Genomic DNA, 26981 nt, shown 5'->3' with positions numbered 1-26981 from the left:
GATTTCTCTTGTTTAATTGGGAGTGGTTCCTCTGCTTCTTCACTTCATTTATATCTCTCTGGCACTGTGGCTTATGGAGTATCAGTTACCTACTGTGGTCCTGAAGGGGTTTGTTTGTTTATCTAAAGTGGATGTGGAAACAAAACTAAAAAAAAAAAATTTTTAAAGAAGAAAAAAGATTTGAAAACAGTGTAATCAATAACAGAAGAACAAAACAAAGAGAAATAAAAATCAAATTGTGACAAATTTTAAAAGAATTAATAATATTTTAAAAGACAATTTTAAAAGGGATTAAAAAATTTAAAAAATTATAAATTAAAAAAGAAAATTAAATAGAAAAGGAAAAAAAGGTGGATGTGTTCCCGTGGAGACTGTGCTTTCTTAATTTTGTCGAGAGGTCCTTCTTAAGTATGAGTGGTTGCCAAGTCTTCCTTCTGTGCCTTTTGTCTGTTATCTCTTTGGTTGAGGGTGTGGCCAGTGTTGTTGTGGCCAGAGCCTGCCCTGGCTATTAAGCGGAGCCTCCTTTTTGTTCTGTGGTTGTAGCCGCTCCTGCTTCTTGCTCTGATGTGTGAACTCTGCTTGCTGTTTCCAGAGGCCCCCTGGTGGCACTCCAGATCTGTGCTGCTCATAGTAGGCGGGCGGGTTGCACCTGCTCCTGAGGCCAAGTCCTGGCGCCATGCCCCGGCACTGCATGGTAGGTGTTTGGATCACTCCCTGTTCAGTGCTGCTCCCTGCATTGCATAGGGTCCATGCTCCACTGGCAGGCTCACAGAAAATGGCGGACCAGCCCTTACCTCTGCTCTGTGCCAGAACTCTGCACCTCGTTCATTTGTCTTAGAGATCTTGAGTTCACAGAGGCCCTGGTGCAGAACAGTCCCCTCTGCCTGGGGCTGTAAACAAATCTCACCCCCGCCGAAGAGGTTGCAGAGCCCCTAGGTAAGGATTCAGGTTTCAACCCCACCTTCACCTGGGAGCCTGAGAATATGGTGGCTGTGGCTGAGCCCCACCTCTCTTCTCCTGAGAACGCACTGGTAATAGTGCCATGGGTCTGTGGAGACAAAGGCCACAGTGCCCCTCCCCACAGGGCACACCAGCAGTGTTGCTTTGCTTTTTTTTTTTTTTTTTTGTATTTTCTGGGGGAGCCAGTCTGTTCTGACCTGTATACTCTCCTAGCCATGGCACACAGCCAGCACACTGCAGTCCCCAAGGTGGCCTCTGTACAGCCTGCCCCAGTCCTCTGCCCAGCTTGGGCAGCCTGTCCCATTCCCCACCTGCCAGTTCGTGTCTAGGGCGGAGGGTTGTGAGGAAATTTTGTGCCCATTTAGCTGTCAGTCAAGGGCTATTCTGTACAGATCTGAGCCTCAGAGGCTCCCTCTCCGTCCTGCTGACCTCTCTGCTGGAGAGGGGGAGACTCAGCAAACTGGCGCTGGTCCTCCTTTGCCACTCCCTCCCCATGGGACTGGTCCCTCAGTGTTTTGCTTTTTCTTCTTTCTTTTTTCCTTTTCTCCTACCAGACTTGTGGTGAGTTTTGTCTTTTGAAGAAGATGATGTTCTGTCAAAGTTCAGCAGGTGTCCTGATTGAATGGGTGGGTCCGTGGATTTCACTCTTGGTGTATTTGTGGGAGAGTGTGAGCTACAAGTGTCCTGCTCCGCCATTTTGGCTCTTCCCTCTCATCTCCTATTTTTTTCTCTCTTTCCTCTCCTTCCGGGAGTTCAGTTACACACATGGTAGACTTGCATTTTTTTAATCTGTCCAACATTTTTTATGCTTTTTGTAGTCTTTAATGTATCTTTCTTCCCCCCTGCCTTTGTTCATCATTTTGATATATTCTTCTGACCTGGACATATTCTATTCTGTTGAACAGTTTTGTGCTGTGTCTAACATGCTGTTGATACGTCCCAAATTTCACGTATTTTATTTTTTAGTTCTAGAATTTTCATTTGATTCTCTTTAAAGGTTTTAGCTTAGTGTTAAAAATTTTACTCAGTTATCTTCATTTTTCTCATCTCATAGATATATTTATTATAATTATTTTAGAACCTGTCTCTTATCTTTAACAATTAGATAACTTGTAGACCTGGGTTTTTTTTCCCTTGTTGGTTTTGTTGGTTTTCAGGCATGGAGTTCTGTCTTTGATGTGCCAAGGAGAGAAGAAGGTGGTTCTGACTAGGATGGTCAGGAGAGGTGAGAGGTAGATCCTAGATGTTTGAAGGAGCAGCTGATGAGATTTGCAGATGGATTAAACATGGCTTTTGACCTGAATAACTGAAGGATACAGCTGTCATCAACTGGGGTCTAAAAGGCTGTAGTAGAACAGATTTGGGGAGAGAAGATCAAATTTAGATGTATGTTGGATTTGTCTATTAGACACTCACATGGCTATATCAGGTCTCAATTTAGGAGAGATAATTAAACTGGAAATAAATGTTTGAGAGTGTAAGAATATAGATACTTTTTTAAAGCCATGGAACTATGTGATATAAGCAAGGAATGGGGAAAGAGGCAATGTGAGAATGAGTTCTAGGAAACATTCAAATTAAGAAGCCTAGGAGAAGAGGAAGAACCAGTAAAGGAGTCAGAGAACAAGGCACTAGTCAGGTAGGAGGAAAATCAAGAGACTGTGACCTGGAAATAAGGTGAAGGAAATGTCTCAAGGAAGAGAGTCATCAACTCTGTTGACTGCTGATAAGTCAAGTGTGACTTGGATTTACTATAATGGACTTGTGATCAAAGAGAGGAATTTGGTGGTGGTGGCAGTGGTGGTGGTGGTAGGGACTAGGGTAACATCAATAGAGAATGAGAGGAGAGAAATTGAACATAGAGTAGAAAGGTCTGATGAGGAGTTTTGCTGAAAGGGAACAAAAAGATGAAAAAAGTTTATTCTAAGATAGGAGAAATAATACTATAATAATCAGTGTATTATTTCCCATATGCCTATGGGAAAGGTGTAGCAAAGAGTGAGTAGTAGATGTTATAGGAGAAAGTGAGGGGCAGAATTTCTGGAGCTATGTCCTTGAGTAGAAATGAAAGACGGGAACTTGTATGAAAGTCAGACTTCGAGTGAGAAAAGAGCTTGGGAATGACATGAACGGCATCAGGCAGGAAGTACAAGAGCACAAGTACTGGGGAATGTGGCGGGTAGGTTCTTTGGAGGGTCTCCTCTGAGTGCTTCAGTCGTTTTCAGTGAAGGAAAAAAATGTCACCAGCTGACTCAGGACAAGAAAGAGGGGCTTGAGGGGTGAAGAGTGAGAAGATGTGTAAAACTTGTCTAGAGAATAGAAGTGTGAATGTACTGGAGACATATTTAATGATTACAGAGATCATCAAGAGCCCAGTGTAGGCTATGAACAGGAATATAAAGTGAGACCAGTCAGCATGATGGGGTGCTGTTCTCCAGCCAGATTTAGCTGTGTGGGAGCAGAGGAGGAGGAAATCTGGTTTTAACCAGAATCAAGAGAGGGGCAAAGGAATTAAAGGTATATGTAAGGAAATAATTATAATGCTTGACCATGGAGGGTTTTTTTTTAAAATTTCAGGTTAAATTAAAATCAAAGCAGAACTCTTATTTTTGTAAACCAAGATAATCTCTGAAAATAGGATGATGATATTAATGTGTTCATTAATAATAATGTACCAAATAAAAATCCAATTTGAAAATTTAAGTTCTAATGTTATTTATAAAGTTTCTTCATCTCTTTTTTAGAACTCCAGTGAGATACCACCATTGACATTTCAGCATTTGATTATGTGTTTGTTCTCTGAATGGAAGCATTATTAACTACCAAGGTAAGTAAAATAATGAAGTTCAAAAACAAGGTCTGTGACTGTCCAGTCATTTGAAGTATCTCTTCTGGATCAGATAATATGTGAGGAAACAACTGGAATAGGAGAGAATAACAACACACTGAAGGGCACTGAATTCACTTTTAAATCTCATTTTCAGAATTGTTATTAACACAGTATACATATATATACATTGTTTAGCTGACCATTGAAATTATGCTGAAAATATAGGAAAAAATGAAAATGCATATTCAGTGAAGTATTATATCTTTCAAACAAGTACAAAATAGTTTTTCAATGATCCTGTTCCTAGAAGAGGTAACTCAGATGAATTGGTATATTCCTTTTGCAAATACACATTTTGTTGTCCAAGAGGAATGGCTCGTTATTTGAAGCAAAACGTTTAATTGATTTTCATAACATGGTACCTAATTCCTTGTTTCCCATATGATTGTTTAGAAACTCTTTTCTCTTTAAAGTATCATTCTTTTGGCACTAAAGGAAATTGATTTTAAAATAATTCTGTTGAAAGGGCTCTTAACCTGACATATGTGAACATCCTCATATTTTTTTGAAAAATGTTGTGTTTGTGTGTGTGTACTTATACACAAACTTGTGGATAGAAGTCCCTACCTTTTCAAAGGGATATGTGACCCCCCCCACCAAATAGTAGTGATAACTGCTAAGTACGTGATAACGGGGACACATTTGTTCCTGTGTTTCAAAGAGGAGTAATTCTATCACATCCTTTGATCTATTACACAGAATAAAAATTTGTATGTCTGTTTTGCATATAATGAAACTGGGTTACAAACGGAACAGGGGAATGTACCCAAATCACCCAGAAGACAACAGTGTCAAACACAAAAGCCACATCTAAAAAATTCTCTTTCCATTGGACTAACCAGGAGCATGCAATTTTTCAGCTATGAGCAATTGGCTACTGATGACCTTGTTCATTAACAAATCAAGCAGCTGTTCAGATCTGCAGAAAAGGCCCCATGTTGTCCCTAAATACTCCAGTACAAAATCAGTGTAAACCAATTAAGTTACATGATGGGAAAAACATCAGATGTGTAACTGATGATTCACTTAACCTCATCCCACTCTTCTTTTAGCTTTCAATAATCATCAAGCTCCAGAAAATGATAAGCTTTTACATCAAACATGAATAAATATTCCAGGGTGAATTCTACTATTTAAAGAGAAACACATTTTAGAAACTTTTAATTTTTTTCTGGTGTGGCTACCTCAACTTTAATCATTTTTTTACACTTAAAAATAATCTTAAATAGTGACTGAAAGTAATCTGTGACCCAAAATATTCTTTTATGTTAGGAAATACTGTTTGCACCTAAAAATTGTACAATTATCAATGGAAAAAATGATGAAGATATCATTACTTTCAAATTATATTATTGCAAATGAACGAGTACTTAGTTCACATAAGAGGTAAAAAGACATCTAAATGGGGATTTAAGGGGTGTGGCAAGTTTAACGCACAAAATTATTCATATTGTTTCTATTTTTCACAAAAATGGAGTAATGCCTATGGTCTACCCCAGCCTTTGTAGCTATTAGCATTTTAGAAATACTTCATTTCAAAACATTATGCAAGAGTTGAAATGATTTTACCCATATCTTTTTTTTAAATTTATTTAAAAATTTTTTTATTTGAGTTATAGTCAGTTTACAATGTTGTGTCAATTTCTGGTGCACAGAACAATTCTTCAGTCATACATGAATATGCATGTATTCATTTTCATATTCTTGATTTTTACCCATATCTTTATAATTGGTTGGTTAGGTATATCAAAATTGTGGTAAATATTTACCTTAAAATCATAAAATTTTTAGAACTTCAAAGGACTCTCAAAGGACCTTGGGTCCAACTCCTTTATTTTACTTCCTCAATAAAAGCTCATTAGGAAAATAATGCTATTTTTCACATTCATTTGTAAAAGGAACACAGATTTCTATGCTCTGTCACCCAGCCCAGCACTCTCAATGAAAGGGGTGACCTTGAATTGAACTGTAGAAAGTAAATGGAAGAAAAGTTTACTGGAAAAGTTTAGCAAGGATACAGAAGATGAATGCATATATTTGTGTTGGACACCCTTCCCTGTGCTGCATATTCAAAGGGATGGGATCATGTTATTTATTGTATTTTTCAGATCATTTGCAATGTTAATTTATATGAGTTTGATATCCCTTTTGTCTTTTAGTTGTGTGTTATTCTGAGCAATCCCTGGGGAAGCAAAGGATTTATATGCTTTGTGTACATGTTCTGCAGACTAAGCGCTCTGGCATAATTATTTTTGGCACTCACTAACTGATTAAAACATCCAATTTAACTCATGATCAGTAAGATTAAACCTTTTTAATATACCTCAAAAGTAAATTATCATTTACTACTCAAACATCCCTTTATGCACATGTCCCCAATAAAGCTGTTCTTTTTTCGTTAATGTACCTTTTAACGAGGATTCCCTTTTATTTCTTCCTTTGGGCAAAACTGCCTTATCCTTTATAGAGAGGTAGGAACAAAGATGAGATGGAGGCTGACTAGATGAGTACATGGTTTCTAATGTCATACCAATTACGTCTTTATTTTTGTTATATTCTGTAAAGAATTTGCTGTTAAGGAAAAATATCCCTGCTTTGAGTTTACTTGGTGGGTAGACAAATGGGAACAGTTAGAAGAAAATACTGTTTGAAAAAAAATCATTTACATGGCTTGGAAAAAAGTGTCATCTTTTATTTCATTTTAAATTAGTTACTTTTAAAAACTTAAGAGTTACATTTCAGTCTTGCAGTGAATCCCCCTTTGCAGAATATCCAAAACACATTTCAGTATTAGAACGATTTGAAGAGGAAAAATAACTTCCCAAGGATTAAAAAAGCATGATATAATCCTAAATTAGAATAATTGCAATTCGTAAGTCCTCTAACCTGCTGAGGACCCTTGCAGTGGTTTATCACTGTAATGAGAGAGGAGGAAAATAAAATGTAATAGATAACACACATTGGTTAAGTTAGGGCCTTCTGGAGCTTTGAAACAGTCATAGGTGTAAGCACCTCACACACTGAGGGAGGCAGGGGGCGAATCAGATTAGTAGAATCCTCCTGTGTGGATGCTAGAGTGTTACTGTGTACAAATGTCATAGTTACTCCCTTTTATGCATAGGATTAACATCAAATGAAACAAGTATTATGGAGTAGGGCTTTAGATAGAAAATAGGTCAAGTCAATGCAATAAATATCCTGTCAGAATTTTGATCCAGATTTACAAATACTTCACCAGATTGCTAATAAGCTTGTAGCCTTGCATGTAAATATTTGAACAGTATGAAAAAGTGCTTCTGCATTAAGCAACACTCCTGTGCCCCAAATAGGTTGAGCTACTGAAATGTTGTCATAAACCAGGCAGACAGGACACTTTTCTGGAATATGTGGTAGACAGACCAAAAGCACATGCCAAAACTTTTTCCTAAAATGTCGGGAAATCAAAATCTCAAAATGAACTGAATTTAGCAGTCGGTTACACAAATTTTTAAGAGCTACAAGAAGCAAGCTTACAAAAGCTTTGCATAGATTCCCATTCTTGGATCTAGAAGAGTTGGCGTCTTCTGGAAATACCAAGAAAAAAACTTGGTCCCCTTTAAAAAAAAAGTCTTTAAAATGACTGTACCCATAGCTTGGTCCCTACTTCAGGATATATTCTGGACATGGGACTATCCTGAGGAGTCACTGATAAGTGTGATTTTTTTATTAGGTGTTTTTGTGCCAGTGCTTTGGACCTTAGAGGCTGAACACATTGCATAAGCTCACTTGGCAAACATTTTATCCATTTCCCCATTCCACATAAAATTAGAGAATACTTCACTGTTGAGGTATAAGATAATGAATTCCTTGGTTAGTATACTAGTTTCAACAGTTTCTACTCTACCACTGAAACTATTTATGATCTTGATTTTTTCCCTTAGTTTTTTGGCCAAATATACGGCTAAAGACTTCAAGTAAAACATTTTTCTTAAACATGAAAACAGTAATAATAAATGTTCTACTTTCTCTGTTCCGGCCCTACCAGCTATTATACTGAACATCTAATGTATTTACTTGATGCTAATTGATGAAATGATAATGGGCATCCTTTGCTAATAAGAAGTAAGTTCAATTAGTGAGCACACCATCTGTAAAAAGGCAATATTCTATCACTTTCCAAGTGTGTGATTTATTTTTAACTATGAATGAAAACTTAGCTTTGAATGTGGGAGGGGTAAGCTTGTTGTGCTTCAGTTTTCATAAATGGGTAACTTTTGGCACAGGTGCCAAAGAGAGAACGAGAATAAATGTCTCAAGCCTTGGTTGTTAGGGTCTGATCATAAGCGTCGGGGTGTAGAATTCATGGATTATTCATGTGTAATTACAGATAGCTATTGTGCTCCTTTAAATCATCCCTATGGCCCATTATGGTCCATAACAACTGAAATAGCAATTGTCATAGGCAGGTTTGGGCTCTGTCACAGAGTGTGGACTCTAATCAATGGTGATGAATGGTAAAATTTTACGTCAAGCAGTCCAAAGTCTGGTTGGCCCCCTCCATAAATCTGTACAGACACCAAGCAGAGCAGCAGCAGGGTCTGGAAATTTAAAAGCCAACACTTGCCTTACCCCCTGCATGCATTTACCTCTGTAAAAGTTTAAAAAAAAAAAAAGAGGAGGAGGAGGAAGGAGAAAAGGAAATGCTCAATATATCAATTCTAATAATTCCCATGCTATTAGACGAATTTCCCCACTATTTAAATGAGAGTGAACCCTAGGTTGTTCTCAAGGTCAATTTCAGGTGAAAAGGGGGTCATCTAGAGGTCACTCCAGCTCCCATGCAGGTCAATAACGCCTCTGCACTTCCACAGCAGACAAGCCGCTCACACCCAATCAATCCACCAAGGCTGCGCTGCACCCAGCGTAATGAACAGTGAATAAATGTAGCCTATCATCACAACATGCTTTTTAAGTACCTTTCCTTTTCATGTAAAACCTCTGGCTGTCAAATTCTACATTCACTCATCCAGCAGTGAGTAGCAAAAGTGAGAAATCAGACTCTCATTGGGGTTGGTAAAAGGTCACAGCTGACAGACAAGGAGGTTAAACTGCCGAGTTAAAATACTGTTCATTACCCACTGCAGCTTTTTGCTAACTACACTTCTTTGTGTTAGAGTCAAGCAGTACATCAATATGCCCCTCCTCCTAATTTATTAGCAATTGTTGAATTGTATGAGGTGGGCGCGAAAAGGGAAATTGATGTCTTATAGGTGGCATATATATGTATAAATTCTTTTGCTTTTGCCAACTTCGAATTCCTTATCTATTTTCATACTCAGTATCCTATCCAGCATTGTGTCTACTTGAGGTGCACCCTGATTCTTGGGGAAGCATGATGGCTAAGAACAGAAGAGACTGATCTGAATTTCAAAGGCCCAGGGTCAGTTGTTGGGAGACTTTTTTTTTAATTCAGATTTTTTTCTTAAAAGAATTGTGTATAAAACGTTTTTTTTTTTTTCAGTCAAAATTTTGATATAGGAACCTATAATTTACACCAAATTATGCAAAAAATGCATGTTAAATATACACAATGTTTCAAAATCTGATTTATTAAAAATTGTTAAGATAGTCTTAAGGTGACAAGATTAGCACCCATCAGACACATTATCAGTCCAGAATATAATCTGTTATTTTTTTTTCAGAGAAGTGTGTAATACCTGCATTTTTTTTTCATTAATTCTGATGTAGTCAAAGGAGACTTTAATAGCGGTGAGTAATCTCAGGAGTGTAAGTGGAAATAGTACTTTTTCTGAATTCAGTTGACTAAATGAAATGGTTTGCTGTGAAACCTGAATGAATTAGAACAGTTTTCCAAAAATGAAATTTCATTCTTTGATTAATTAGTACGTAGGTGGAATTCCCTTTATTGAAATGTAGAGGCTTTGTATTTAAAGATCCCAATATGAAAACAAGTTGTGGAGTATTATTCCACTACAAAATCACAAATCATGAATAAAATAAAGGTTTATTTACATGCTCTCTACAACAATAATTCGACTCAACAAAATTACCATTATCTATTTACATCTTTAAAAAATGCATTCTGAGATTTATTCTAGAAAAATTTATCTTTTTTCCTCCCTCCTGTATGCCTTCTCTCTCAGTGGGACTGAAAATAAAATGTTATGACTTAAATCACAAGAGGCTAACATCATTTTTAGCAACAAGGGCTGCATAATTTCAAGACTATGAGTGAGTGGCTGACTTTAACTAAAATGTTTCAGTTCTCTGCGTATATAGGTACATAAATAATTCAGAATTAATCCCTGCAGAGGGGACAATGGGAATCGTAAATTATCCATGTGCCGTCCTCAACATTAGAGGCAATGAACCTATAGTAACAAACTATGAGTGTTACTCATTACATACATTTCACAGACACCTTAACCTTTTGAATATTAATTTCCCTCTGCAGCTTGTAGCTAGGCAGTTTCATTTTTTTTCCTTCCACTCCTCCTGCCTTCATTTCCTTCTTTCTTTTTTCTCTTTCATGAAATCTCCCAAATCATATTTAAGCCACAGCTACTGAGTAGATGTATTGGAATACGCTGATTTGTTACAGAAAGGCTTTTTTTTTTTTTTAAGCTGCATGTTTTTCTGTAAAAATCCCTTAATATTACATGTAGGCCTTACATGTAGAATGTAAGGTGAGGTGTAATAGTCAGACTGTCTTTATGAAGATAAACAGGGTTGCAAATCTGGGCTAGTCTGACTCCACTCGGGTTGACAGTGTCCCTTAAATTTCAGTAATGTATACTTTTTTAAAATTAGGAAGGATATTACAGAATTGTCATAATTTTTATCTGAAGATGAAAATAAAGTTAAAAGAAGAAGTACAATAGCTCCTAATTATAAAACTTATTAGGTCTTTGCTCAGTTAGGGAGCTTACTTAAAAAAAAGACTTAATGAGCTATAATAATGGATATTCTCATTTTTGTCTCTAAATTACCCTCCCAGTTAAAAAATATTCTGAGAAGCTTTATAACTCTTATTTTGTATGATATACAGAGTAAAGAAAGATTTCTTTCTAGTCTAATTCATTCTGTCCCATTCCTGTCTATTAAATAAGAAAATTGAAATGTTTATTGTGAAAAATTTTTTTCATAAATAAAATTTATAAAAAAATATAATGCATCCTTGTATGAGAGGATATACATAAATATAACACACATGCTTATGTGTATTCTATGTATTTATGAATTTATATGAACAGAATTATAAAATCCCACCATTCAGCTGAACAACACATACCATGAATGGGGCCCACAGACGTAGCTAGAATGAAATTCAACAAAACTGTGTCAGCATCAGGCTTTTCAGCTGTTTCATCACATCCTTCTTTGGCGTGGTCACATGTCTTGCCCCCTCATCTTTTTCAGGTCTTTAATTACCTTTCTATACCTTCCATCAGTACCCAGTTAAACATTACAAACCTTCTGATACCAAGATCTCAGTTTTCTTTCCTTGCTTTGTTCATCTATGAAGCTCTTTTAGCTCTGACATAATATATAGGGTGCTTATTTATATGCTTCTTGTCCTGGTTGGAAGTTCTTTGCAGGAAGGGAGTTGTGTTAATTTTGCTCACTGTTACACCCAGAATGCCTGAGAGATAGTAGAAACTCAATAAATATGTTGAAGAAATGAAACACAGTAGTGAATTTGAGGTGTCAAGAACTATTTGAGAATCAGTGTAGTCCCAGCATGACTGGATGTTGGGTCTAATTATGACATTAATCTAAGGCAACACTGCTTTCTCTTTGTGTGGCAATACCCCTCCCCACCAGTATGTTAAATTTGGTCATCCGCTGCCTTCAGACTCTTCCTCCAACTGCTTTTATTAAAGTTAAAACTTCCGGTACAAGTCTGATACCATTCATTTACAAATTACATTATTCTTGTCAATTTGTCCCATAAAATGCATTTGCCCTTTAAGCTTTATCTCATGTGATACAATTAAAAGATTTGTTTTCTGTTGAAAAAGTTTCTAGTATAGACAATGTTTAGGTAATTTTTTTTTCATTTTGGTTTTGTAGATTCTCAGTTTTTTGTTGTTGTTTGGGGTTTTTTTTTTTTTTGATCCTCAATTCGTATTATTTAAATTTCTATTCTTCTCACCTGTGTATAAGGACAGTTCTGTCTATGGTTTATTTAAATAAACTGGAAGTTGCTTTACCACGAGCTGAGGGGAAGGGAGCACCAGGCACATGCACCCAGACACACACATATCCACACATCCACACTTTTTCACAGAAGGCAAAACTAATTCTTAGTATATTGAATTTTGAAATTCAAATTTTGAAGAAAAATGATTTTTTAAATTAAAGTCAATTTAATCTAAAGTCCAAAGAGCTGTTTGAAATTACTGAAGATCTGGGTTTAGCTCTTACTTAGGTAATAAAATTTTTATTTATGAAGGAAATCAAAGAAGTTTCACCTTGAAAATGGGCTATCTGTTCCCAGATTTACCCCGAGAGAGTTTAGTGGAAACTGAGTCATATTTTATCCTATAAATGTTATTTGTGTAAAATTATGATTAGGAAATCACAATTCATGAAAATAACATGCGTTCAGGTATAATCCAATTTTTATGAACAAACTGTCATTGAAGCTACAGCATTTGATTAAGCTGTTATTCTGCATATTATGTAGGCTTCTGAAAGCAAAGACCCAATAAATGAACAGCAACCTTTCTATACCAAGTTGTATGTTATTTGAATATATCTTTTGAAATATATCCCTTTTCATAATGTTATCGTCATCCATTCCATTAGCAGAAGTGATCATCACCTAGTGAAGAATGACAGTGTTGTGAGGAATGAATCTCAGTACTCAGTGTGTTGTGTAAGAAGAATAACATTTTAATTTTCTATAAACGAACTTAGGTTCTACTTCAGTTCTTCACTTGGAAGATAATGTCAGCCATTCAGGGTGCTCTCTACCCATATCTGTCCATACATTTCTGGGGCTTACACAGCGGCCAACCTTGGAGCAGAGGATAAGCATTTGCTTGTCACCATTGCTGTCACCTAAAATGGCATCTGCAGGGGCATCTATTTTACTTAAAGATTTTGGCTTTTGGACCAAGAACATCCCACTTGAATCCTTCCCTCATGAACCCACATGACCTCTCCTTCAGAATTGCTTTAATAACCTCTTTGATGCATAAGACATTGCAATTTTTTGCCTCTCTCTAGGGCCACAGGAAACTTCCAGCTGTTCCTCTGACTTATTAGGGTGCAAGTTGTGTTGGGGCTATATGAATAGACACCACACTGATCCATTTTTACTCACCCTCTCCTGCACCATCCATGCTGGTTGAGAAGGTAACACCAGGGTGGCATAGCTCTTCTAATCACTACAGTAAATGTGAGCAGGGAGCACCGATCTTCGTCCTTTGATTTTCCCAAACCCGTTTGAACATGGCTCTCCCCTTGCCTTCCTTTTCTGTGATTACTCCTTGAAGATGCGGGACATTGGATCCTGATTGTAAAACAGACTTTTAGGATAGAATTACTTATGGTACTTGTGAAAATCCTTCATGAAAATCCTTCATGATGCCATATACATTTTTAGAAAAGACTATTATAGAATTGACATGTTCACACATCCAATCAACTATTAAGTTGGGTTATCACTGTGACTATTTGTTATCCCACAGTGAGATGGATAATGTCTGGAGTAGGTACTTCATTTTGGAGCAGAAGATAATAGAGCACATTCTCTTTCTGTAGGAAGTAATGAGAACAAGTGGAAAAGCAGACATCTCTGCGACTTATTTCAGCATATCCTTGAAGAGTACAGAGTAGTGGGAGATGATTTCCAAGTGAGGAGACCAACTCAGAAGAGTTTTGAGTTACAGGTTCCTAAAGGGCCAGGTTTCTATTAGTCCAGAGGAAAAAGTTTCCTTAAGTCCTATTTTTCTTGGTGGAAGTAGGGGAGGAGCACACATTTCTAGTGGTAGTCAGACTACAGTTTAGCAGGCAGACATCTACTTGTGAAATGTGAATGTTTACTTCCTTATAAAATTATCCTCATTCTGCAGAGAAAGAAATTAGTTAACATATGCCCTGTTTCTTCACTTCCATCATTCTTCTTCCCCAGACCCTAAGTATATGGATATAGGTGCTGGGTGTCCATTTTTAATAACCTTCTTTAAAAGTTAGTTTATTAAGAGCAAAAAGAGAAACCAGTTACAGGCAAACCTGCTGTTTAGTGACATTCCATAAACAAAAGATTAATTAATGTGGTTAAAACATCTTCTCAATGCATTTAAACCGAGTGATCTGATTCTTAGAAGTGGACCTGAAGGGGTGAAAAATTAAAGTATTATCAAGTGATTAAAATGTTTATTCACATTTAAATAAACTCCATTTCTGTGAATCAGACAACCAGGGTAATTTGGAGTATACAATGGAGACCATGTTGCCAAAAGACTCTGTGTGTGGTGTGAAATGAACATACCAGTGTTCCAGCCATTTTCAGCTCTTTGCACACAGTACATGCTAATTAAATGCTTGCTGAACTACTTTAAAGGACCATCCCTCTCCATACTCATACCTGCCCACAAATTATTTCTTCCTGAAGGATTTTTAAGTCAGTTTCTTTGGATGTACCATCCTTAGCAATATAGTCTACTGACTTAAAGCATGATAATATAATAAATAAAATAATTTAATAATCTGCAAATACTTGGCAGAGAGTTAACATAACTAGCTATAGATGGGTTTCTCTGAAGACTGTATAGATAAATACAAGCAGGTATGTAATGAGACTATGAAGCTGCTAAGCATTGGAAGGTGGAAGTGGTGCCAGAGAGATGATAAATGATTTTTTAAAAAATGCAGAGGCTGGTGACCTCAGTGAAGTGTTTGGTTACCTCTCAGTGTTTGTATGCATTATTGTTCTTTATAGGCTAGACAATGACTTCCATCAACTACTTAAAATGTATGTGTTCATCCTGTGAAAATGAATGCCTAAATTATTCTGTTGTAGAAAAACATATACACCAATCAACTTTAACTTAATTAGACAAATAATGGTAATGGAAGCATTGATTGCAGCCATGAAAAATACTATAGGGATTGACAGAAGTACCCTTTTATTTGCTTATAATTGATATACAAAACTCTACTCAAAAATACAAATTATTTCTAGGCAGTGTTTTCTCCAATGCATTCTTAGTCTATTAGAAATAATAATATTACATATAATATTAGAATAATATATTTAATGATAATGTTATATGAAAACTTCTTAGTGAAGGTAACAAAGATGTGCTTTCTTTTGCAAATAAAAACTGTTTTTAAAAGAACTAATCTAACTTTTAAAATTTTGTAATTGTGACATACAACCACTAGGATATTTCTAAAAATGGTATTATACTTAATACCCAATTTTTCCTTGTCTCATTTTACCCTTGAAATCTTGTAATCTACCATGATCAAACACTGTGCCCAAGGCTATTACTTCTTTGAGATCGTATTTCAAGGAATGAACTTATAGTACTATCAGACATATTATTGCTGCCAACATTTGGTAATACTGTGTAGAGAAAGGTCTAGGACTTTACTGTAGGGACTAGGCAAAACTACTGGAAAATGTTAAAGTTTAGAGGCCCCAGAAGTTTAACTTGTATATGAATGTATATATATGTACATAAGCACACACGTATATGGTCATATATATGACTCCAAAAAAAAAACTTCCTAAGGTATACATACACACACACACACACATATATATGTATGATTGTATAGTTCATTGAGTGATTCCTATGTAAAATGTCCTGTATGCAATGTACATGCCCCAAGGTACTTAAAACCCTGAAAGTTCTCTACAAATTTTAACACCAATAATAATCCAGTATTGTTAGTGTTATAGGATATCTACATTATAAATTTTTTCTAAGGCTTGATTCCTGAGGGCTTCACAGGTCCTTTTAAATTTTCTTTAAAGCTCATGGATGGATTGAATGACTGAAATATCTTAAAAGTTGATGAGTCAATTAGAAAGAATCTGGTGAAGCAAAAATGTGCATCTACTCAAGATTTTCCATAACCAGCCTTGGGTCAGAAAGCTGAAAAAGTAGCAGACATACTGACTTACTTGGGTATTTCTTCAGGATGTCATTCGGTAGATGGAAGAAGCCAAAGCTAATTTATTGAGTTAATAAAGCTCCAAGATTAGATGAACTTTCAAGAAAAAAAATGTGGATTAAAACAAATCCTCCAGGCTTGGATTAAGTAACAGTAACTGCCTATTTCCTTCATGGAATTAGACTACAGGTCCCTTTATAGCAGTAGTGTTATCTTTTTAATGGTTATATCCTTGGCATCCAGGACATAGTAGATATTCAACTAATATCAGCTGAATTGCGAATAAATGAATGAATGAATGACTGGAAAAAAAAAACAATTGAAAAACTTTTTCAGTTTGTCAAGTTATAAGTACTTTGTGGTTTTGCTAGCAAAACACATTCTACTATAAACATGATGTGAGAATAAAATGAATAAAGGTATAGTAAAATAAATACAATATTTGTAAATGGTAATCATTAAAATAAGTATTTCCCTCAGAGGCAAGTATGAGTCAAATCAGTTGTATCCTTTCACAATGTTGTAGTTATATGACTTTCAAATGTTTGATTTATTATAGGGAGCACTTTTTAATTTTTCTTGATCTTTAAATTTATGTTAGAATTAAACAAAGAGTACATTTTTACTCAAAGAAAACTCTTAAGTGAACAGAAAACTATTATATGAATTTTCTGGTGAAAGAAAATGAAAAAATTTATGCTTGAGTGTTTATTTGTAGTTATGTTAAACAAGCACAAGATAATTGTATGCTTCTAAAGAATAAATCCAGTAAGCCCACTTGACCGGGACTTACAGATTATGTGGTTTTCTTAGAGGGAAAAGAAAACCCTCATGAACCACAGTCCAATTATTCAATTTTGCTTACTAACTATGGAAACTACTCATTTCTTGGCCTCAAGCAGTATATGATACATCTCAGAAGGGTAACACAAAATCTGTCACCATCTATGGCTCATTTTCAATGTAAATATTTTTGGAAAACAAAAATAAATAGTTTAGAAATTCCTGCATTCAAGGTGGTTGGGATACGCATCACTTCAGATATATGAACCTTGGTTCATATCCTCCTTTTGGTGAGATTGTGGGGTAGGCTTTTCTCCTCTGGGCAGTGAAAAACACAGAAAGACAGCTATTGGAACATAACTATAGACATGTTTTCTCATAATAAAAGCTGATGTTAAATCTATCAATAAAATTGAATTAAATGGGGCCAATAGCTCATATTTTTAGAATTATCATTTGAGAAATGATATCTATTTCTCTCCTATATGCCACAAAAGGGATGTTGCAGAGTAACAAATTAAAATAAAGCTCCTTCCATACCTTCTCAAAGGTCCTCTGAAGGAGCTGAAGATTCAGAGCCAAATTAAGCTCTTCAAATTATGTGTTCTAAACAGTTTTAAAGATTATGGAGAAGATTAATGAGATGATATGTATGGCATGCTTTCCATGTAATCATGGAATCCTGTACTAAATATAATTATTATTTAAATTTCAAACAAGTTTCAGAGCAACCATCCCTTATAGAATGTGGAACTCCCAGATGCAGAAGTATTGGACAGGAGATAAAGATTTGAAAAAATGTTTCCACTCTAACTTAAATATTTTACCTAGAAAAGCTGGCCCTCATATTTATTTACAGAGCAGCTGTTCTTGCCATTTTTGCTTCTTTTTTGGATAGTTCTCACTGAATTGTTTTAAGAGCTTTGAGGAGTTAGGAGCTTACTGACTTTACTTATGAAAATATATTGGTGGATTTTAAAGACAGTAATCATAAATCATGAGACTCATGCTTTTTATTTAGCTTGTAGATTACTTAGTATGAACTTAAAACAATGGTGATAGCAAATTCCCATTTATAAAAAAAATAAATATTAGAAGTCAATATTGGAAACCATTTAAAATAAATACATTTCCAGAATTTTTGAATCAGCCTTCATATATTAGTAAAGAAACATTATTTTATGAAATCAAGAAGGGTAATATTTTGAGAATCATGTTTAACTTGAAACAATGGATCATTTTAGAGAGAGAAATATGAGGTAAGGCTAACAATATTTAAGTAATTGGAACTCAGAAGAAAATTCCTGACTGGGCATTTTTAAAACTAGGAGAGACTTAAAAAAAAAAAAAAAGTTGAGATATCACCAAACGAAAGAGAGGACATGGAATACTATTCTAATAACTGTACTGCCTTTTAATGATGCATTCTACAATATAGCAATAGAAGAAATTCAAGGGCTAGACTATTAACTTGTTGAATCACATGTTTTGTAGAGTGTAATATACAATTACTTATATAATAATATGAATCAAAATGACTAGGGAAATCTTAAATAAGGAGGCACGTATGTGCAAATTAAATTACTTAGCGTTATTCTGCCTGCTAAACGTTAGTTGAATTGGATTGTTAATGTTTCATCATTAGGAAATATTTTAGGTCATTTGAGGTCTTATATAACTGATAAAATATCAGTTAGATTTACCGGATAATGTTCCCTTGTTATTGCCTTCCACCTCATATTTTAGGCAAAACAAAACTTACTGAGCTGGAGGGGTATCATAATAGGAAATACAAAAGAGAAAAATCATACTGTTAACATCATTTGGATCATAGACTAAATGAGTTCAGGGTACTTTCCAGTCTCTTGTTATTTGTGTGTCCTGCATTTTATACATAAAATTTATTACAACTTAACATATTCAGTCTCCTCCACTAGATCGTGTACGCCAGGGGAATAAGAACTTGATCTGTTTTGTTCACGTCTGGATCCTCAGAACCTGGTATGTAGTTGAATTTGAATAAATATTTGTGGAATGAAATATTTGACATCAAAATTCATATAGGCACACTTGTGGAAACATGCTCTTCTATGAGTAGAAAAGATAGTGATATGAATTACTCCCAGTGTTTTCTGTAGGATTTCTCTCTTATGCTTCCTCTTGTTGGTTTAAATTTATTATCACATGTGAATGATTTCATAGATATTTTTACAAAGAAAACATAGGTACTATTCATAGGAAACTCATAGACTAGCTATGCAAAAACTAAAGTAGGAGATAGAAAAGACTCTCCAAACTAACAAGAAAGTATTTTATTTTTGATAGAATTTTAGTTGGCCAATATTGGTATATGCACGAAATTATAGCCTTATCTCTAGGGTGTATGGCTCCTGGGTGTGGTAGTTCTGTAAAGACCAACAGGACAACTTTTCTTTTTAAAATAGAACCAAGGATTACATTCAATATAGGTATTCCGTGTGAGAATAAAATACTTTAGATTTGAAGAAGAAGGAGAAATGCCTAAAGAAATACAAAGATTTGGGATGCTAGGTGATAAAAATCTTACTTTGATTTAAATACTTATAACATGCAAAAGATCACTTTCATATTTTAGCTCACTAACTGTATCAATGATATTTAACACTCATGTATAAATAACCACAGACCACAGACTAATAAATGTCTTTCTAGTAGATGAATCTCTAGTACTTTATAGTATGAGTCTGTTTTCTTTGCAAGCATTTAGAATGCCATCAGATAATCCTTTTTGAACTTTTGACAGTAAGGAATGAAACTCTGTAAATTCACCATATGTCTGTGACTAAAATCATATATTCTCATCTCAACTTCGTTTAATAATTAAGAGAAAACAAACTTCTGTGACCTCGAAAAAGGTGGGCTCCTCAGGAACTCTTCTAGAATTGGTTTCATGAAATATATACCCTGCCTAACAGTAAAGGTGTAGTGTTTATTTTACTGTGTGGTAGTTTTCATTTTCTTGAAATGGTTTTGCAATTTGAAAACTTTGAAAGTGCCCACAAAATGCTAACATAGTCTCCTAAAATATAAAGTTTCAATTAATGTTCTGTGAAAGAAGACATTAGACTAATTTTTTTCACTAAATTTAACGAATTCTTTATATCAAATTAATCAGATGTTTTGATGTCATGAAGGTATATCCAAAATGATATCCTGGAGTTAATGATAATACTGGAGGCAGACACAGAAATCTGTACTTTATATTGAAGTTGAGCATAAGCAGAATAGAATTGGTAATTATTAGTTGTTGTTTCCTTCAGTTGGCTGAGCATCTGGACCAAAAGTGATATTTTTACCATAGTTATTTTGACAGAGAACTCAATTCTTTCATTCATTTTGAGCATAAGTCTCATGTAAGTGAATTTGTAAAACTTCTATAGCCATAATTCGATTGTAACTTAGCCTATACAACTGGGGAGAGATGCCATTTTAGAATAGACATCACCGTGATGCATCCATTTGACCCATAATTTTAAAATCCTATGCGTGGTTAATATGCTTGTTCTAGATTTTTGTTTGATTGTATTGTGTAAGTGTCTTAAAGGTTGTGGAACTCAAACACCTACCCCTTCTATCAACACACACATTCTGGCTTAAAATATCTGTATGATTTCTTTAATTTACCAATCATTATTGTTATTATTTATTTAGATACTGTTTATCCCAAATTTAGAACTTACATTTCATACATAGCTACTTGGGTTGAAACTGGGCATCAGTTTCAACGTTCAGAACTGCTACCAGAAATACATAGACCTGTGAAAACATTGGAAACAACAAAGCAATGGGAGTGTTCTGTGCTGATTTTCAGTATTTGACACACATTTAGCTGACAGTTACTTTAATTTGAAAAAAAAAAAAAAAAAAAAAAAAAACCTAGAGTAGAAAAGTTATTCACCGGGAGGTAAGCGAAGACTACCAGGAATCAGCTAATAACTTGTTCTTACATTAGACTGAACGTGGGTCAGAAAGGTAAGCATCTAGCTATTATACGGCCAACTTTATATCATTCAAGTCAAGCTTGAAAAAGCAGGTTTCAGATGTTGACTTTTGCTTTCCTCAGATATATGTGATCTTTGGAGGAGAAAAGGACAGTTTTAGGCCCTTGGTGCTGGCATTTTCATGTCTTTCTCAATACCGCAACCATGCTGTGTCCTTTGGAGATGTTCTTTTACCGGACTGTTCCCCAATGAAACTGGGTCTTGAAGTGTCAATGGTATCAAGAGAGATCATAGGGTACCCCTCTAAATCTGCCTCTGGTTGATGTCAGTCCTGCTAGCCCTGTGGATTCTGGTCATAGCTGCCAACTTTCTCTTTGAAACTTCTTCCTTTTCATTATGTTTAGGTGCCTCTCAAGTCACCGAGCTTTGGTCCAGACTCAAAATCAAATTTCTTTTTTCTCGTCTCTCCCTGACTGATCTCAGAGATATTACAAAGTGCATTAAATCTCCAAAGAGAGACAGCACTTAAAAGTGCTATTTCACTTTTGTGTTAACTCACAAAAGTCAGTATCTCTGACTGATCACATATGAAAGAACCCTTAAAAAGAACAGTATCACATTAAAAAAAAAATTAAAGCATTTTAAACTGCTCTTTGGGATCTATCTTCTTATAGACACTTCCACCTGATATAATGGTGGGGGTAGGTGGATGGAAACTTGGTCTAAAAAATAATGATTAGCAAATTTAGGAAATTCTTTAAGTTTGGCTGGATACTTTTTGCTTTGTCAGTACTACTGTCAGTGTGTGTATTTCACCTCTCATTTGACCAATTCCAATTATTCTATAAGAAGTTCTGTCTTTGAAAATTTGGTTTCTTTTATTTTTCCCTTGGATAAAAGTAGCCATAATAATACTGAAGGTAGGCATAGATTTCTGTGTTTTCATAAATATAAAAATTGAGTATTATTTTAGAAAAGATATATCATCTTTAAAAAAAGTTAATAAAACTAAAAATTAAATGATGGTGAGATTTTATTAAAGGAAAGCTAATCATGTTTGATAGTACATGGAAATAGTCTCATAGCTATGATTGTGACTTACTTTTTCTCAAAGAAGAGAATGTTAACTTAAACATATTTACTAAGAAGTTTAGACACCTTTCCAAGTAGATAGAAAAAAAAATCAGAAAAATTAATCTGGTCCAACATTCTCCAAATAGTATTTGTTTGTAATACTTACAAGAATGGAATCCATATATCTTTAACTAACTCTTACAGCACAGCATGGAATACCAAGCAAAAGTGTACGATTGATAACCTTTTTATTATATCAGAGGAAAACTGAATAATTCTGTCTCATATACCATTAAGAATCATCATTGGCTGAGAAGTCACATATAGATTTGATTTTTATAAAATATTTCTTATGACAAATCTTTCAAACTAGGCATGGGAACTTGAAGAACATTTTATATGATTTTTAACTTTCTGAAAAGTATCGTGTGTGTGTGCACACATACATGCCTGTGTGTGTAGTTTTCATATTCTGGTCTTTGTGGAGGTGAACATACTAAGACGAGGGAAGGTGGGGACTAAATTTTGGAGTAATTGGTACACTTTATGTGAAAAATCACTGGTGAAGGATTGTTGCGTCTCAACTAAGATCGTAGTAAGAGTCATCTTCCACATGGGAGAGGCAAACTGCAACCACAGAATGTACTTTCTTCAATAGTTTCATGACTGGTGTCGACTTGATTTTTCTTTTTTTCCCCTTGAGAGTTAAGCAACTGCTGGAACCCATTATACTTTAAACCTTAAGGCAAAATGCATGTAAATATTTTTATCCTACAGAGTAACTTTTAAACGTTCATGCTCTTGGATGGAACAGATTATATGTGAGTCTAAGAATGTTCTCAGAGCTTGCTAAGGTTTTATGCACTTAGATAGTGTGAGGATTTTAGCTCATGATTCAGTCTGCTCCAAGTCAGAGAAGGTGACATTTTGATTTAATTTTCACATATTGAAATGTTGTTCCAAATTCCACTTTCTCGCTTGTTCATTTGCATTGATTTTTCTAGGTGAACAAGAGTGTACCGCCTGGGAACTGTATTCAATATCTTGTAGCAACCCATAATGAAAAAGAATATGAAAATGAATATATGTATGTATATGTATGACAAACATTATGCCATATACCAGAAATTGACACAGCATTGTAAACTGACTATACTTCAATTAAAAAAAAAAGTGCACCTCATTGATAGGTTTTCCAAATTTCTAAATAAGGTAAATTTAAGATCAAACTCAAACCTATATTTTTCCTTTTTTTTTTCTTAAATCTATTTGATAGAGAGCATAATGGAGCACAAATATTAGAACATCATGTTATAGATCAGTTATGATCTCAGTGCCCACTAAATAAATAGTTAACATCATTGGACAAATAATTTATATGGCTTTTAAATGCAAAAGATGTTCACATTGTATGCTATTTAAAATTTATAGAGCTTGCCTATATGATGACCATAATGTCAGAAAGAGAAATAAATAGCTCTAAAGTTATATAATTCAAAATGGGCAGACTGTGCTAAATTTTCAATTTGAAAGATTCATAAAATAAAATTTATTCCTACAGGATTGTACTCTTGTTTATTATAAAAGGAAATGTATCTTATGTATTATCTATGATAAGACTTCTTGAATTAAATGTTACATAAAATACATATTTTAATTTTTGAAAAAGTAATAGTTACTTTTTTTCAGATACATTGAGCTAATGTAAGCTTATGTTTCTAGCGAAATAGCTATTTTCATCAAAATAGCATGGTAATGGTGAACATATTTTGAGCAATTGCTACATGTCAAACACTGTTTATGCACTGACAAGTATAAACTTATTTAATACTCAATAATTCTGTGTGTTAAATATCATTATGAGATCATTTTGAGCATAAAGAGACTTGGATATAGATTTGTAAAAAAATTTCCCTAAGTTACACAGCTCATATAGATTGGATTCAGAAACTGTGCCCTTAACCGATGGTCTGTATTACCCATAAAGCAGTTGCAGAATTTCTCCTCTCTGTCCTGGGTGTCTGTTTCCTTTAGTTTATGTTGCTTCTCCAGAGAAAAAGTACTGAAATGAACTTGAAAAATTTAGTTTGTTATCTGAGATTTCTGTTATTTTGCCTAAGCAAGATATCGGCAAATGAAAAACATTTCATAATTTTTCTTGTTGTTTCTTATTTCATTTCATCTGGATTTTTGGTCCTATGTTGGCATAATTTAAAAACCTTAAATGGAGGCAAGTATCCCCGAGAAAGAGAAGAAAGATTGGTTTTGTCCACTTTATAACTACGTGTATTTGCTCTCTAGAAAGTTTTCTATTTTAAGCTTTTCTTAAGCTATCCTTGAAAAACATATTAGAAGATAGTTCAGTTGAGAAGCTATGACAAAATATATGAAATATCGGGGTGATCAACTTAAATGATTACTTACACTCAGTATTTATTGTCACATAAACATAGCGTAACATGCCCTATAAGATAAAGAGGAAAAAAACATTGATTATTTCCATTTAGAAATCTACAAAAGAAGAAGTTAGGCCTGACTAGGGATTTGATGAACATCAGCTCTAGAGGAGAAGGTGCTAAAATGAACAAAAGTTTTTATCAGGTAGTGCATGAAGTTTTATGCAGTAAACTAATTAACTTTAAAAAATAAAATTAAAAAAAAAAAACAATTTACACAGATGCCCCGTCAAACACTACAGGGAAGCACAGATGGGACACTATCAAGTAGCATAATGCTTTAGTACTCGTTTATAAAATCTGCATAATTCTTCTGAACATCTAAAGCCCTGTAAAGAAACACATGCTAAATTAAAAAAAAAATATATATATATATATTGCTCTAAATTCAAACACACTTTTACGCATGCTGCAATATATTTGAGTGGGTGAAGTGCTGTTTGTGGGTGGTATTTGCCTAACATTTAGTAAAGTTTAGCAATGGAAACAAATGTACACATAGAGGGAATTCCCTTGAATAAGCAATATATCCGCCCAATATTTTGATGTACACTGTATTGTCACTATGTTGCCCTTCCTAATTGGATCAGTATAGGATATCTTGAGAAGTTGAACCATTTGCTTGTTTAAAGAGAGGTGTAAAATTCAGGAAAGTTTATCCACACTGTAGGAAAGATTTATTTTCTCCTTTTAAATTATTTTGTTTTTCAGGCTTCAAAAGCCTCATTTTATTTAATTCATACTTATGTTACTTGCGTTATAATACTTTTTGGCCTGATGTTGGAAGCAAAAGCACCTAAATTTAATCATCACTGCTAACTGTACTCATGCATTTTCCTCTAATGATATTAGTGGGCAAATTTATATTGTTTTGCTTCATGCTTATCTTTTAAAGATGTATTTTTGAAGATGACGCTAGTGCCCTGAGCAGTGTGTATAACAAACATTCACTAAATGCCTGACTCCTCTTCCTCTGTCTTATACCTTCCCATCTTTCCTGCCAAGATTCTTAAGGGTCCTTTATGATTTTATTCCTTTTGCTTTTTGTCTTCTTAATGGTATAAGCTGGCACAAAAAAAGCAAGAAGTGAAGTTAGGTGTTAGGGTTGGGGACAAGAAGTGAAAAACCTCCATGAGTATTGCTTTATTTTTCACCCTATCTCTCTGCTACCCCTATTTAAAATGTACAATATGCAGTCTCTCTGCCTTTGACCTTATTGGTTTCCTTTTCAAAGGGGTGCTAATAATTAATACAGAGTCACTGAGTGATATGAGTATCTTCTTCGTTGCATTGTTGAACATGCTAAATAATTTAAAACACACAGAAGACTCTTTAATGCTTGGTGGGGGGAGGTAAAACCATCCCCATTTGGAGGGGCAGGGGGTTGGGGGGTCTTTGCTTTTTTGTTTCTATTGAATGCTTTTCGGCTGTACAGCTGGAAAGGGCATTCCTATAGGACTTTAAAGGCAAAGTAGAAAAATGACATAAAAGCCTTGCTTGGATTTGATTGATGCACTCTCATATTTGAAGTTCACTCAGAGCTTTGTGCTAGAAGGCCTGGGTCACTCCATCCAGCACTCTAATGAGACTGTGTGTGAACACTTCCAGCCTTTGTAGGCCTTGCTTTAATCAGAGATTGGAAAACACTCCTGACTGATAGGCTCCAGAATCAGATCTAAACAGAAAATAACATGCTCGATTTGGCCTCTGAAGGTGGGTTGAGCAAATCTTTGTGATGTATTGGAGCGTTTGCTGAGTGCAAGTGCACGTGGGGTGGTTCCTATTTCTGTCGGCAAATACAAATTTTTCACTCAGCAGGCGTAATCAGAGCTAACTCGAGAGGAGAAATAACAAAAACTCAACAGCCCTTAGCAACTCAGCATGGCATAGAGGGATTTAAGACTTTAGCATTTTATCTCCATCAGTATGAAAATGTATGAGGAAATCTGAACTTTGAAAGTGCAAATAAACACGTTTAACACATTGCAAGCCACTGATTTTACCTCAACTTTGGCTGGACACTTTCAATTCTTTTTTTTTTTTAAATCAATTCTTCATGAATTTCACTTTTGATTTTAAAATTGGCGTAAAATGTGTTTCCTAGTTTGCACCATTTAACTAACTGAGCTCGTTTGGATGAACAAAGGGTAGTGTAAGTAGCACCTCCCAATAGGTTACCAATACATAATGAGATTCTGAAGTTTAAAATTTTGTGCCTAGTGACAAAAGACAGTGTCATTCACTGATGGGAAAAAAATTCCCCTCACCCTTCATGAGAACGACTAAAAATCCCCCACAACCACCATTCATAGACACCTGAGCCAGAGATACTTTTGAAATTCACTTACAGAACTTTCTTATAAATAATGCAATCTTGAAAATAACTGGTAAAGGTTAAGTAGCCTAGAGTGTTGTTTCCACCAGCTGCACAAAGCAAGCATACTCGCTGCTTTGTTTACACAATTTTGATATAAGTTCTCATTATTCTGTGACTTCCTTGTCTTTATTAATGTCATTTCCCAGAAGCAGTGGAATAGCAAAACCTGTGATTAATATTGAACCCCATGTCCCTTTATCATCATGTCCACATCTGCGATCCTTCTTAGAGCACTGTATACCAATGTTGTTTAGCGTTTGTGGTGCTAAAGATCTATTAGTAAAGTAACCATGTTTTTTACCATCCAAATCTGTATAGTTTTTGAA

General features: G+C 34.9%; 1 long non-coding RNA gene across 1 annotated transcript in view; it reads left to right on the top strand.

The window, feature by feature from the left end:
* The first annotated feature begins 3734 nt into the window (after positions 1-3734).
* Positions 3735-26981, top strand: part of LOC116662258 — a 316310-nt gene continuing 293063 nt past the window's right edge. The window contains exons 1-2 of the long non-coding RNA XR_004318298.1: positions 3735-3787; positions 18706-18769. This is a non-coding gene — a long non-coding RNA (uncharacterized LOC116662258). The remainder of the gene's footprint in view (positions 3788-18705; positions 18770-26981) is intronic.

Source organism: Camelus ferus, chromosome 3 (assembly GCF_009834535.1).
Source record: "Camelus ferus isolate YT-003-E chromosome 3, BCGSAC_Cfer_1.0, whole genome shotgun sequence".
NCBI lineage: Eukaryota > Metazoa > Chordata > Mammalia > Artiodactyla > Camelidae > Camelus > Camelus ferus.
Note: the sequence above shows the minus strand (reverse complement) of the source record. Positions and strands in the feature narration are given on the sequence as shown.